The 15,369-nt window shown below is 36.2% G+C and overlaps 1 long non-coding RNA gene across 1 annotated transcript; it reads left to right on the forward strand.

Moving 5' to 3' along the window:
- The first annotated feature begins 484 nt into the window (after nucleotides 1-484).
- On the forward strand, nucleotides 485-5,218 carry LOC136854888 (uncharacterized). Its single transcript, XR_010857823.1, has 2 exons — nucleotides 485-617; nucleotides 2,575-5,218. It is a non-coding gene; the product is annotated as an uncharacterized lncRNA (long non-coding RNA).
- Nucleotides 5,219-15,369: the final 10,151 nt, after the last annotated feature.

A 15,369-nucleotide genomic window follows, 5' to 3' on the forward strand; every position in this document is an offset into this window, starting at 1 on the left:
ATAGATGTTGGAGCGTGAATGGTAAGTGTGGTTTAACTTAAAGGAATCCTCCATCGTGAGAAATATCTGCTACTAAGTGGGAGATGTTTGTTGAAGTTCACAGAAGTTCATTCATTCAGTTTTTTTTTTTAGAATATTAATACTATATATATATATATATATATATATATATATATATATATATATATATATATACTTAAAACACTACCTATATTTCTAATAGGACCGGATGTTACGTTATTGGGGTACCATGAAAGATAAACTTCAGTCACGAGTACCGTAGAATATATTGTTTTAAATCTTCTGAACCACAAATTTCAATGGTTCTTATGTACAAACAGGAACCACTTAGTATGTCCTACGTACAGCAAACCATTTACAAGCAAGGTAAATGGTTTTGAGTCTACAAAAATAAAGAAAATTAAAAATGAGGAGCCGTTGCAAAGGAAAAACCTCCGACACGTAAAAGGAGAACATGTTAACCGTGACGTCACAACTGTCAGAAGTGACAGGTGATCCGGCGAAGTGTCAAGATGTCAACCGTACTTTATTTCTCCTCCTGTTCACTTTATTATGCACCTGTTTTGAGTAATTCGTGGATTATCGGTTCAAATAACGTAAGTATGATGGAATAATTAAGGTAAAACTAGCTAAATAAGAGTTACAAGAAAGAAAATAGACATAACGTGGGATCATCAGGCTAGCAGGCCGGCCAGGTAGCCACGTGGTGCCCAGGTGAGACTTTTGTAAGTAGAAATGGTTCTACGCAACATGAACAGACATTACAGTCGATTAACAACCCTTGTGACAGAAAATTAATTGATATGGGGGTAGAATGCAGAGTAGGGGGTCACGAATCATTGGGGGTTAGGTGAATTGCCCAGTGGGGGGACACTGTCGAAGGTTAGGTTAGGTAATGGTACCCAAGTGAGGTTAGGTATATTCTCTCAAAAATTCCTGCTACAAAAATGCCCACCAGGCCTACAGTAGCCCTGACCCCTACTAAGCATTTACTCCATATGTAATAAAACGGTTTTATGCAGAATAATAAAAGTTATTGTCATCTAGGCAGGGAGACGAGCTGTATAAGTAAGAGAAGATCAGGTTAAAGATAGGAGATAAGAGGAACTGACAATAGCCTAGGCTGCTCAGTTTGCCAGAGAGACAGGAAGGATATGACTGAACCTTTGTAGAGGTATAAATCAAGTGTCGTTTTGGAGGAGAAATGGTATTGAAACCCTTAAATATAATTGTTTTTGTATTACGCTAATCCAGACATGGAAATGGAGTGAAATGTAGCTTATTCATTCCACAGAAGTAAACGCTTTCTGCGATGCTGTTATTTATAATGCAGTGTTTTGAATTAAATGAAGCAATATAAACGATTCATGTTCTGTTTCTTATTACAATGACAACTGGACCACGGATATACAAGCAAGGTCTCGCTCTGACCCGTTATTGTGCTAAATTAATTCAGTACATTTGAATGTGTCCATTGGCGTTGGCTTCCGTGGCTGACGAACATGAAATAATCCACAAAGATTTGTTTCACCTAGGATGCATCCTAACCTTACCTAACCTAACCTTAACCTTAATCTAGGATGCAGTCCCTCACCTGGCTAGTAAAGTATATCTAGGGTCCTTTTTTACTCCAGTATGCAGAATAATGAAATAACAAGAATCAGCTAATTGTCAGAATCTTATTGTAGCTCAAATCAGTACCTCAAATCATTTTATTTGTTAGGGGTGGGAAAAAAACTGATGTTGGCCTATATGGAAAGATCATAAGATCATAGCAGAAGTGATTGACCTACAAAAAAAGCAATACCCTAGAGATAATATTTGCCCATGACCTCAGTTTTGTTGAAAACCTTAAGTTACCCTTGTAACCTTTTAGAGTGAGAATTGACAGCAGCCTTTGACATTAACAAATGGTTTGGTGACATTACACCTTCAAACGTTGTCATTTATTTATCCATTCCCTGGACTTTGTTGGTTTCTGCATCAGTGCTGACAGGAAGGAAATTCTTTGGTTTTGTGTGAAAGAAACTGATTTTTTATTGCCCATAGACCCTGCTTTTTATTTGATCAAATTGACATGAAGTAATGCAGTTACATTTCTGTATATTTTGTAGAATTTGTTGTCATTCTTGGCTACCTCCTCTTAGGAAGAATATGAAATACCATGAAACATTGGTCCCACCAACCTTACAGGCAAAAAAACTTTGAATGAGTGTATTGATTGAGGCCCTACCTTACACTGGGGACACTATACTCACTTATTTGAGCAAAAATTGTACTTTATTTTTTCTTCCGTCAGTACAGATTGCTAACTTGCCCTTTTAGCATATTAGGCAGAAGTTTAACAAGTTGTTTGTATATTCTATGAATGGAGATAGTACTTTATTTTAAAACTATTCATCGTTGGGATTAGAGATATCTTTATACTGTTTTATATTCAGCTGGAACACGAGTTATTATGGCAAGACAGGTTTTGGTGATTACTTCGTATTGTTAAAAGAAAATGTCCAAATTACAACCATGAATTTATAATTGACCTTCCTTTCATTACAGGTTATGTGGAAGCTCCACTTTGCTGTTCATCCTGAAGATGGATTCGTCTGTCATCTGTCCTTACTTCTGTGGCTCAGGAATGCCAAGAACAAAAGCTTCAATTGATATATGGATTATGCCTGAGGCTGAACAGTATGGAACTAACTTAGGGCTGTTCCATTTTCCTAAAGAGACTGTATTCAAATCTATCTATAAAATCAGTTGATCAGTATTAGAGGATACTATTTTTGACTGTTTCTCCTACAGGTTGCAATGGTCTGTGAGCTTTAAACTTGACATAAGAATCTGGCTGTGATTAAATTGTAAAGTAGGTCTTGCACAAGTTTGGTAATTGTTGAGATTTAGTTTCCATTGATTTCCCTGGTGGTATAAATATTCTTGGTCTCCCAATTAGGACTTTTGACCTTACTTCAGTTTCTTAAATGGTTGAAACTGAGTAGGCTGCCTCCCATATGCCATATTCTTCTAAGGTATATATCACGAAAGGAAATGGAGATATATATAGAGTAATGGACTATGATATTCTTTAGGAGTAATTTTGCCTGTCTTTGAATTGGTCACTCTCGTAAGACCCAAGAATATTTTGGTTAAAAATCCACATGACCCAATACCTTTATGGAGAGAATACAGTTTTGTATGAACACATAAACACTTTTTCTGTAAATATTCAGACTTGAACTTACAGCTCATGTCAAGTTTTGGGAACAAATTTTGTTAGAATCTATATTTTTTGTGAATTACCCACTTGTGAAGATTTTTAAAGAATGGTAATGTATTAAATCAAATCAAGATTGTACTTGTGAAAAAAAAACCTTCAGGGCAGGAAACAAAATTTTTTAGAATCTGTATTTATTTTGAGTTACTTATGAAGATTTTTAAGGCAATTTATTGAATAAAATAAAATTTGCTAGTGGAAACAAACTCTTTATGCCAGGCTCTTGAGAGTCAACTAATTTATTTCAGTGGTTTGGTTAATCTAGCCTACAATAATACAGGTAATAATTGTTCAAGAACATATCTTTGGTCAGGCCTTGTAACTCACAAATTTTTATGGTCTGACAGTGATTTTGTGGTCATTGAACAATTGTACACTCAAAGTGCCTTGCCTTATATATATCTGTGGTGGAACCTTTTATTTTGACAGTTTTTCCAAGTGTAATATTTTTTAGAGTGTATTTTTCATTTAAATATTCATTTTTAAAATTACAGATCCATTTTTAGGTACTTTTATTACAGTACATTATTATTTTTTTATTTTAAAGGAATAGTTTTTGTTATTTTATAGTTTATTTAGTATTGTTGGACCCTTGAGTACAGTTTAGAACCATGGCAATTAATATATTGGTGGACAGTTCTTCAATTGTGATAAATCTAAATTTTAAATTGTGTTTTCAAAGTGACATTCATAATCATGTGTGGTAATTTATCATTAATTATGATTTTCAGAAGTGTTATTAACTGTCAAGAATGTGTCAAGGTATCAATTATAAGTATTTTCTTTGAGCAGTAGGAAAATTTATAACTTGTATACACTAAATAGTTTTTTGTTTTGTTTGTGATTTTTCTTCTCATAAAGCCATTACTCTAACTTTGCTCTATTTGTGTGTTGTGTGACTTTATACAATCTATAATCCTCTGCAGAAGGAAATATTCCAGTTCCCAGTAGATGGTTCATGTGTGGAAGGACCAACAGGGGTACAGTATATACTGATTATAATCATCATGATAAATGTTTTTATATCAAGTGAAAATCTTGTCTCATTTGGGTAGCAGTTACCCCACAGATTGCTGACAGAAACCCACACCAATAGGAGGGTACATTAAGTTTTATGACTTCAGTCAATATCTACCAGGTATCTTATTGCTAACTTGTGATTTTACACTCTCAAACTCACTGCAAGATTTCATGGCTTTTCAGTCAACTAGAGGAGACGAAATCTCCCTCTATCAAAATTTCTTCATTGAGTGGATTTTGTTATTGCATTTACCCAGGTATGCCCCATAGGGGAAGAGGCTATGCTTTTTCTTCCCTTTTCAGCCCTGTCTGTCAATAATTGCTTTGTCTTTGTGACCTTTCTACCTTACTGAGATTATTTGATCATGGAAGTCTTTGTTGCTGTCCTCTAGAATTAGGGAGCATAGATATTTCTTGTCCCCACTGCACTGAGACACTTCTGTTTTTTAAAATCCATAATCCAAGGAGACCGTATGTCTAGTCTTTACCATGTCAGGACAGGTAACACCACTTTCAGTTGCTGAATCCACCTCATGATTGGCAGATTACCAATTGGAATCAGTGCCAATTTGGCATTGCTCTCCATTGTAATGAATGACTTAACTCACTCCACTTCTCTCAGCTTGTTAACCCCGCAATAACTCGGTTATCAAGAACATTCAAGCTCTGTCTATCATGGATTTCTGTGTTTCTCGAGCAGTGGATGGAACTGCTTAATCAATTTCCAAGGAACTGGTCCAGTCTTGGGGTTCTTGGCCACTTATTTCCAAATATTGAAAGGCTTTTTTAAGAGCTGATGTTAGCCATATTCTCTTTCCAATTCTTCCAATGTTTCTGCTTTTATCAGAGTTGGTTCCTTTGCCATGACAATCTTGCCCCATAGGGAATTATTCTCTTTCTTCCATATTACTTTCTACCATCTCCAAACATTTGTTTCACAGTCCAACTGTGAGGTTATCTTCCTGTTACACATTGAAAACCTTTTAACTCTCTTTCCCTTCTAACTTTGAATGACTTCATAAGTCCCAGCACTTGACCTTTGGCCTAAATTTATATTCCATGCCTTTCCCAATACTTTCTTGCTTTCTTGTGCTCTTCTAATGGACTGAGTTATTCCTTTTTCATCTACAGTGGTTATGATGCTTGGGAATTTGCACTACACATGAATTAGGTTAGGTTAAGGTGTTGGGTTACTATAGGAAAACTAATAATGTTTTTACAGTTGTTTGGGCTTTGATGAAGTCTCTCTCTCTCTCTCTCTCTCTCTCTCTCTCTCTCTCTCTCTCTCTCTCTCTCTCTCAGAAATTGTATTGAATTCAGACTCTCACAAGCAACTTGGGTAATGTATTTATGGAAGAAAAGAACCATGATGTTTCTTGCAGTACAAAGATGTTGGATGTTCTTTGTGGATAAGATGTCAGTTTTGCTTATAAATTGTTAAGAAAGTGTGGTAAAATTATATATTTTATTATATATTTATCTTAAGGTTTTTTGGCTGAAAATTGTTCTGGTTCACTGATTGCAGATATGTTATATTTGATGTTTTCAAAAATAAAATGTGTTGTGTTTTATTGACAGGTAATAGATACATGGTGCTCTCTCTCTCACAAATGTGTTATTGTGTGAAAGGCCTTTGTTGTTTGTGATTTTTAGGCAGAGAGAGCAGTGTTTTGTCCACCATTTTGTCCATTTTCAGCATTTTTGTTGTGTTTTGTCCATTTATTGTACAAACCATTTTGTCTATCATATCGTCCATTTTGTTGGTGTGTTTGTGTACATTTATAGCACAAACCAACAATTTACTCTTGAAGGTATCCCAGCTGTGAAGAGAATCTAGTCTTCCAAAGGTGTGAGAGATGTCACTGGAAGGAGCCATGATTCCAATTCCTTTAGACCTAACATTGTTTTCAGTTGTTTGTCCATCTTATTATCCATTTTGTTGGTGTGTTTGTGTGCATTTATAGCACAAACCAACAATTACTCTTAAGGTCAGAAGACCTGTGAAGAAAATCCAGTCTTCCAGAGTGGCGAGAGATGTCACTGGAAGGTGGTATGATTCCAATTCCTTTAGACCTAACATTGTTTTCAGTTGTTTGTCCATCTTATTATCCATTTGTTGGTGTGTTTGTGTGCATTTATAGCACAAACCAACAATTCACTCTGAGGGCGGCCCAGCTTTGAAGAAAGCCTAGTCTTCCAAAGGTCTGAGAGATGTCACTGGAAGGAGCCATGATTCCAATTCCTTTAGACCTAACATTGTTTTCAGTTGTCTGTCAAACTGGCACACACTTTTATGTGTGTGTTTTGGTTTTTCCATTTTTCATTTAATTTTTATCCATACTATTGCATTACAGTATAGGTAAGGACGTTTTTCCATAATCATCCCTTCAAAATCACCATCTTGTTCATCTCCTGTTAAGAATCTACTGCACAACTTGTTGATTTTGGAGCAAAACTATTTTTTGAAGGCCGTTGATCATGTAAATATTTGTTTCTTTGAAAAATTCACATAAGTGATGATGGTGGTATCCATTGTCCTAACATGGCAGACACCACCCACTTGAAACCTAATGTCTGTATGCTGTTTTGGGTTACCCCTGATCTTTGCTTTAGCCAGATTTTCATCATTCATTCATTATAAGTGGTTACCCCCTTTCTTGTCGTTTAGTTAGTCTCTGTGTCTTCTATGCAAGCATTCACCCCTTGGTCAGTACAGCTGACATTGATAGCATGAATTATTTAAAGATTTGTTTGGTGTAAAGCGACTGATTTCTCCGTTCCGTCCCCAAAAGAAGAAGAGTGCTATGTGGATACCGGAACCGTCTGTGGTTTTCTTACGATATCCTCCCCAACCCGTAGTCGCATCATGTGAGGTGCACTGTAGGCATTACTGAAGGTTCTTAGCAGCATCCCTTTAAAGGCCGTTACTGCTGCAACTCCTTTCAATTCCCTTTACTCTACTTCCTTACATCACATTCTCGTTCATCTTACTTTAACCTCTTAACAATTGTCTCATATTGCAATTGCAGAAGTTTTAACTCCTGCTGCATCTTTCAAACCTGTTGTTACTCTCAATTACCCATTCAGCTCTGAATGACCTCATCATCAAAGCTCAGCGTTTGGCCCTTGGCCTAAATTCCGTATTCCATTCCATTCCTTAACAGAGGTAAACCCAGTCTGTCACCAGTTGAAACTTAACTTTTGATTACCTCTTAAATTAATAAGATTAATAACTCATTTTTAAGGTGTGTCGACCCATGTAAGCGTTCCTTGTTAGGAATACAGTTTCTCTTCTTGTCGATTGGCTTCAGGAAGTCTTCTTGTGTTTGCAGCAAGAATGAAGGTTATTGATTAAAAGTTTATTGGTCTGCTAATCTTCAGAGGTCATATTACAGAAATTAGGTCTAATTGGTGTTTAAACAGGCGTGTTTAGAGCCGGTACGTTTTCCATTTTGAAACTTGGAAATATTTGAATCTCTCTCTCTCTCTCTCTCTCTCTCTCTCTCTCTCTCTCTCTCTCTCTCTCTCTCTCTCTCTCTCTCAACAAAGTAAAAAAGAAAAAACTCGAATGAGGTTCAAAAACAAACCCAGGTTAACATCCATTTGACGTTCTGAAGTCACAAGCAGAAATTGTACGAGACTTAAAAAGTATAGAATTGTTATTAAAAGGCCAATAGCATGATTGGCTCAAATACAAATAAAGTCTAGCATTAATTGTGCCAACAGAAAGAATTTAGATACAAAAGATGGTTGAGAGAATAGCTATAAATGCTAATGTATGGTAAAGGGTTCTAGTACCATTTCAAGAACCCGCTTTAGCCTAAGAGTAGGTTAACTTAAACCAAGTATGGAGGTTTGCCGGTTAGAAGGCCATAAAAGAAAATAGTGTGTAGCTTTTCATACGTAATATAGCCCTAAAACCGCTAATAAAGTCCGGTTGGACGCTTATTTATACTGAACCGTCTAGTGTAATGACGTCAGGAATTAGTTTTGCTGACGTCATAAGTTCTTAGGCTTTTCAATGACGTCACAAGGTAGATCGTAGCTGAACCAAGTTGCTCATAATTCTAATGTAACGAATCTAATTTACCTTTCCTAGAGTGTACCTTCGCAATGTAGGCATATATGTCTAAAACCATGTTTAAAAAAGGAAATAAAATCCGTTTAGTAACCGTTGTCTTTTATTTAAACCAAAGTACATTTTCAATCAATGGCCCTAAATCGTGTGAAAAACAAAACCTATTTTTTTTTAACCCGTGGAACCAGCATTGCAATGCCCTGAGGAGGACCACGTGTCCTCAGCAGGAGGTATCATTATAAGCAGTCAGTAGTCATCACCTTCGAAAGCGACTCGAAGAGCCGTTTTCTAAGCTTCAACAGCTTGATTGCGAAGATGGAAAAAAGGCCTTTTTACTTTCCTTGGGGTCTCCCAAATGTATTTCCCATTTTCTCAGGCATGGCCGAAGAACGCCAGACTCTCTCAAATGTAAAATAGGACCACAAGGGGGGAAGGGTTTTTGGTTAAGGTTGTACCACTACGACAAGCCATAGATGACGTCATATGGCCGATTTCATACACAGGCAAATGTTTCACGAAACATGGCGTGAAAATCCCGTAGTAGAGTTCTAGTGCCAGAATGTCGTTCTAACGGAAAGCATAATTGCCAAAAATACCTTTGCTTCTCTAAGAATGTTTTAGAAAATCTCTACGGTATAAAACCATGCATATTCGACATTGCAGTCTCTGCTTTCGTTCACGAACTCTTTCGTAGAGTTTCCGACACGTCTGACAGAAAACGAGTCTTTATTATTCGCCCTCATAGAAAACCGCAAAACATTTAAGTAAATCCACACAAACTTTGATATATATACTGTCTTAGCCATTTTCAATCGGGCGTATCCACATAACTATGATAAATATACTTTGATAAATATATTGACTTTCAGCCATCTTCATACCAGCTTCGTATGCGTCAGAATTCTTTATTTGAGAGCTTTAATGGACAGTCTACTTATATTAGTAAATATGAATATTTATCCTTATTTTCCTGGATGCTTATACCGAAGATTGGTGTTATTTCAATATGGAGCTGACTAAAATAATTTAGCACATTGTAGGTATTAAGCATAGCTTTTCCCTAGGCTTATTTCATTAAATTTAACGTCATTCTGTCGATCAAGATGATAAAATTGAGCTCTAACCTTGTTTATAAAAGTGGGGACTTTAAATTTTGCCATGAGAACTGGCTACAAGATGTAAAATTAACTAAAAATTACTAAAATGTCTGAAAATATTACTGTGAAACCCTTCAAGATATGGAAAACCTCTCTTCCTACAGAAGCATCACAAAACTTTTAAAAACTGGAATTACCAATTCTGACTTGATAGTTTTATTATTTTCTTCCCTCAGTATGTTTCTTGGCCAACTTCTTCCAAGTATGTTTGTTAATATACTAATTCTAACATGCACAACATCAATTATAGAATTATAGCTTCATTCTATAGCCAGTATCTGTTATTTGCTGATATTAATTTGTTAAAACTGAAGTGTTTTATGTACTTTTTGAATAGCTATTGACTTATACTTTTATTTTCAATTATTTTCAATGCTTTTTAGTAATTTTAGTTTTACTCTACTGGGAATACAAAATTTTGGATGGGTTAAGTTTCTCACATGTCATACACATGGTGTTTTCATCAATGTTTTAAATGACATAGATATATGATGTGAACGTTTAAAAGCTTAACATATTGTCATTTTGTGCCCAAGAATTTCATTAACGGCAGTTTACACGACTTAAACTTCTGTCTACAACATCTGTTTGCTAATTGAATGTCTTACTGAACTTGAGAATTACCAGCAATTTACAAGTAAACAAAAGTTAAAATCAAATGAACTTTATTTCACTTGAAATTTTACAACTCATCCTCCAGTCTTTGTTACAACAAAAGCAATTAATCACACCAAGACACACACAGTCCTCCCAAAAGCAGACAAGTGACCCAAACTCCTTCAGGTGGAACAAGTGCGCCTTGAGGCACCCCCCCTCCCAAGAAACCACCGCTTCGTCTCATAGGCCTAACGACACCATTCAATGTAAGTGATTGAGTCGGGCAAATGGTCGGAGACGTGCAAAGCTACTATCCTCCTGCCCCGTTCTTCCTCCCCCAGCAGGACAGCAGGTCGGACTAACGTCAGCCTTCGCCGTACACGTGGACCACCAGGCCAAGGGTTAGGTTCTGTGCGATAGCGCCTCACGAAGTCACCCCATTGTCAGGTAATTAGAGAAGAATTTCCAGTACATGACTGGGTTATTGCTTTGGGTGTTTTTAGAGTTTGGGTGTTACACACTGAATGTTTCAACTTTCAGGCTAACAAGCTACGAAAATAAGTTTTGTATTGGTCGTTGAAACAGGATTCAATTCTACGAATCTGTTTCATATTGTCCACCAAATATGACTAAAAATTTCTGTTTGTCTTGCCTATCAGAACGGTGCCCAAAGACAAAAAAATTTTGTTTTGCTTGTTAGAATAGGGTCACACAACTATAAAACTGGCATATAAAAAACTTATTTTTCTAAGCAAACAGGGTAAAAAGTCTATGTACATCTAGAATTTCATATTGCTCACTAGAACAGGCCTACAATTCAGAATGACTGTTAAAATATTGCTCACTGGAATAGGCCTACAACTCAAAATGACTGTTAACAAATTGCTCACTAGAACAGGTCAACAGCTCCAAATGAATTCTAACATATTGCTCACTACAACAGGCCTACAACTCAAAATGACAGCTTCACATGTTCGCTACAGCAAGGATACAAGCCTAAGGACTGTTACTGCACAGATCACAAAAACAGGCCTACATAAGACCAAGTAATGGTTATGATAAATTCAGAGAAAGATTACTGGTTTTCATTTAAGACATTAAAACCCCAAGACATGTCTCTGAAAAACTAATGCAGTACCATACTGCTTAGAAACTTAAATTTTCCCATAACTTTAAAGCTTTATTTTGGTCAGCATTTGAGATATATTCTTGGCCTTTTATCTCACTTTATCAAAACAATGACCGACTTCTTAAAAACTCTCCTAGTTTTCAGGCACAAAATTCTCCCAGAGTGAAACATTTCATAAGCACAAAACTCCCCAAAATCGATACTTTTCTGACAAAATACTTTTCATAACTGACATCTTCAAAGCAAATAATCTCCATTTTTTGGCCAAATAATCTCTAAAATTAAAAACTTTGTAAGCCAACAAAACTAAAGTACTTAAGCAAGAAAAATTCAGTGACAGACTAAGTACAACAGCTTCACCATCAAAGAGAATAAAAAATTAACAATTTCCAGTGAGAAAATACTCGCTGGAATGATACACTGTCTATAAAACCCATCTCCTATACTAACACACTTCTAAGAAGTAAATCTAAAAAATAACACTGCCTAGGCAAAGAAAAACTCTCCCAAATTAAGACACTTTCTAAGAAATGTACACTCAAATATAATCATTCCGGAAGACACTCCTGTGCTGATAGGAGTAAGAGAACTCCTGAACAAAAACACAAACTTGAAATGTAAATACCTGATTCCAAAACACATTCTAGGCAAAGATACAAAGAATTTCTGGACAAAAAACTCATGAGGAATAAGACAAAGCCAAAATTGCATGAATGGACTTCTGATACGTAAAACAGTCTATGGCATTACTTACAAAATCTCACAATTAACAATCTTTCTCAACAAGAAACATAAGAACTAGGAGACTTTTAAGATACTTTCTAGACAACAAAAACGGACGCTTTCTAGTCAAAAAGATAATAAAGTAAGAGACTTTCTAGGCAATGTCTTACAAACTCAGATACCTTAAATGCAGAAGTATCAGAGCTAACAGTCATTTTGCTGGAATATTTTTAACGGGGGAAAAAAGATACGACTTCCCACAAGCAAATGCAACAGTACAAAATTGTACATGAGCATGTATGCACAAACCAGCAGAATTACTAAGCCACGAAACTGTCCCTAATCAACAACTTATTCAACACGGATTTAAACAGAATTCCTGGGAGACCTGGTAGACCTATTTGAAAGAATTTGTTCAAGTAAAATTATGACAATACAAACTTCCTGAAAGCAAAAGTGTCCCAACATACATTTCCACAATATCAGACGCTACATTAAATGTAAAAGTACTGTTAACTAACGGACTTCCTGGAATGGAATATAAAACCTACTAAGTCAAAGGCCGAGTGCTGGGACCCGTAAGGGCATTCAGTGCTGAAAGAGAAACTGAGAGTAAAGGAGGTTTTTGAGGTGTAATAGGAGGAAAACCTAGCAACTGCACTTGATAAAATTCTTAGGAGAGGGTGGAAAGTAGGATGGAAGAGAGAATATGAATGGAGGTACAGTAAAGAAATGATAGGAGTGGCAGCTAGAAGCCAAAGGTATGTTGCAAAGGTCCTTAAGTAATGCCTAGAGCACTCACGGCACAACCCACCTACGGGGTAACAGACTTCTGACATGTCAGAGCATCACAGACCAAAAGACTTTTCAATTTCAAAACTATCGTAAACCAACAGGATTTCTAAACCATAATCTGGCTAGAACAATGGTTTCCTGAATCCAGACCCATCTTGAATGTTTGCTGAATGCAAGACACCATTTAAACACTGACAACTAACTTATATTGCACTGTAAACTTTACATTATGAACTCAAAACGTACTAACAACAATGGATACTGAATTCTATCATTACTCACCCACAAGACAATCTAAAATTATCATGAACAAGGACTGGAACCAGGATAACTATAAGCAACAACACAAAAACTGAATCCAAACAGCGATATCACGAACTGACACACTGTAAAACTGTGATCTTACAAACTTACATTGAATGACAAACTCTATTGTTACAAATTATCTGTAAACAAAATCCCATTGTCACGAGCTCACTGAAGAATACTAAACTCCACTGCAAGGAATTTCTGAGTACCAAACTCCACCGTCACCAACAGATTGCTGGATACACGCCTCAATGTCAACTATAAACTGCTGCATACAAAACTCAGCGTCGCCTATATTTTGCTGAAGATCAAATCCACTGTCACAAAAACCTGCATAATAACATATCTAACATCACCACCTAACACCTGAATATCAAATCCGACACCACCACCTAATATCTGAATATTAAATCCAATATCACCACCTAACATCTGAATATCAAATCTACTGTCACCAGATAAAACTGAATATCAAATACAATATCACCACCTAACACCTGAATATCAAATCCAATATCACCACCTAACACCTGAATATCAAATGCAATATCACCACTTAACATCTGAATACCAAATCGGCTGTCACCACGTCACCACCTAATGTCTGAATATTAAATCCAATATCACCACCTAACATCTGAATACCAAATCACTGTCACCACCAAACATCTGAGTATCAAATCCACTGTCACCAAATAAAACTGAATAACAGATTATTACAAGACACCCCTACCACAAGCCAATTGTTTCCATATTCCAGAATCTACTGTTGTGAACCAAACTTTTTCTTGGCCAAAACTAGACCATCGTGATGGAACACTCCAGGAATCCCCTACACACCAAATCAAAAGTGCCATTATAATCTATCTTTCAGAACCATTACCTATATATATGACAACCAAAAAACTTACTGTAACAAACTTAAGAGAACATAACACTGATCACAACCTCTCATTAAAGCTTCCTAGAGCAAAATTATTATGAATACTTAAAAATGTCAAACAGTAATCTTTACTGCTCTCATTCTAAAACATCATGAGTTAAAACTTAAATCCCAAACTACCAATATGGTAAGGACATCTCTAATTCTCTGACAAAATACGTTCAGGAGGTTTCCTGAGTGCTGGTCCTAAATAAATACTTCACTTCAACATTTCTCAAGTATGTAATAATAATCAGTGAAAAGTAGAAAATTCACAAAATATATCTCCACCCCTGCCTTAAATCAAGCTGCCCATGGTCAGGTACAATAACTAAAAATAACTATATTTCAGTGAATTCAGAAGTTACTGCATCACAAACGTACACCAAAACAACTTTTTAGCAGTGCAAAAGCACCACCATTCCTACATTTCAGTGTCATCAACAAATCAAAAAATCAAATATTTTATCCCACATTCCAAACCATGTATGTCCTCAAAAAAGTGGCACCATTACGTAACTACATTGCATTAGGGACATGTAACTCTCAGTTGCCCATTTGAAAATTTCAACTGACAAAAAAACTATAGCAGAAATTAGCAAAAACCTGGATTCAATCAACAATCATTAACTCAAGTACCTGTACTCACCACCAAAACTGGCATTAAATATTTGAGTAACTTCCTTCTGTAAGGAAAGGAGAACTATCTTATCCACAGTTACTATTTCATACATTATTGAGCAAGCTTTTAATGGAATTATTTCATAGTTACGTTTTCAATCAGAGGTAACCTTAAATAAGGAGAATCTTCTCAACCCATTAAATGAGAAGGAAAACCACTGCTCTTAAAACCACCCTTTGCACTCGGTGAACTCCGGACGTTTCAAAGAACCACAAAACACCCAGCGTAACATTTAGTATAGCGTCTGGTGACAGCTTAATCTTTCCAAACACACCAAAACCTTCATTATTATATTATACCCTTTGGCAGACTTGCCAAACAGATTTCTGTCTGTTCTAGGTTTATGATTATACACCCACGTTTGCCTAATTACTGACGATGTTACCACTTCGTAAGGTTTCTCGCACATCCTCTAACAACAGGGCCGTCATGGTATTTGTCCCTCCTTTATGTCAAGTACACGAATGAAATGTCCCCCTGAGACGGGAAGGCGTTTGAGCCCCAAGCTGGTACCCCCTCTTGAGAGGACAGAATGTGTCCTAAATATAATTAAGAGTATTGTCATATACTTGACCAAGAAGGATAGTTTTTAATTTTCCAAATACTCTAATACACTTAATTTAATCCTTCTATGACAAAGTTTCATGTAAACTACCAAAATAAAAAAC

The sequence above is a fragment of the Macrobrachium rosenbergii genome, chromosome 30 (assembly GCF_040412425.1).
Source record: "Macrobrachium rosenbergii isolate ZJJX-2024 chromosome 30, ASM4041242v1, whole genome shotgun sequence".
NCBI lineage: Eukaryota > Metazoa > Arthropoda > Malacostraca > Decapoda > Palaemonidae > Macrobrachium > Macrobrachium rosenbergii.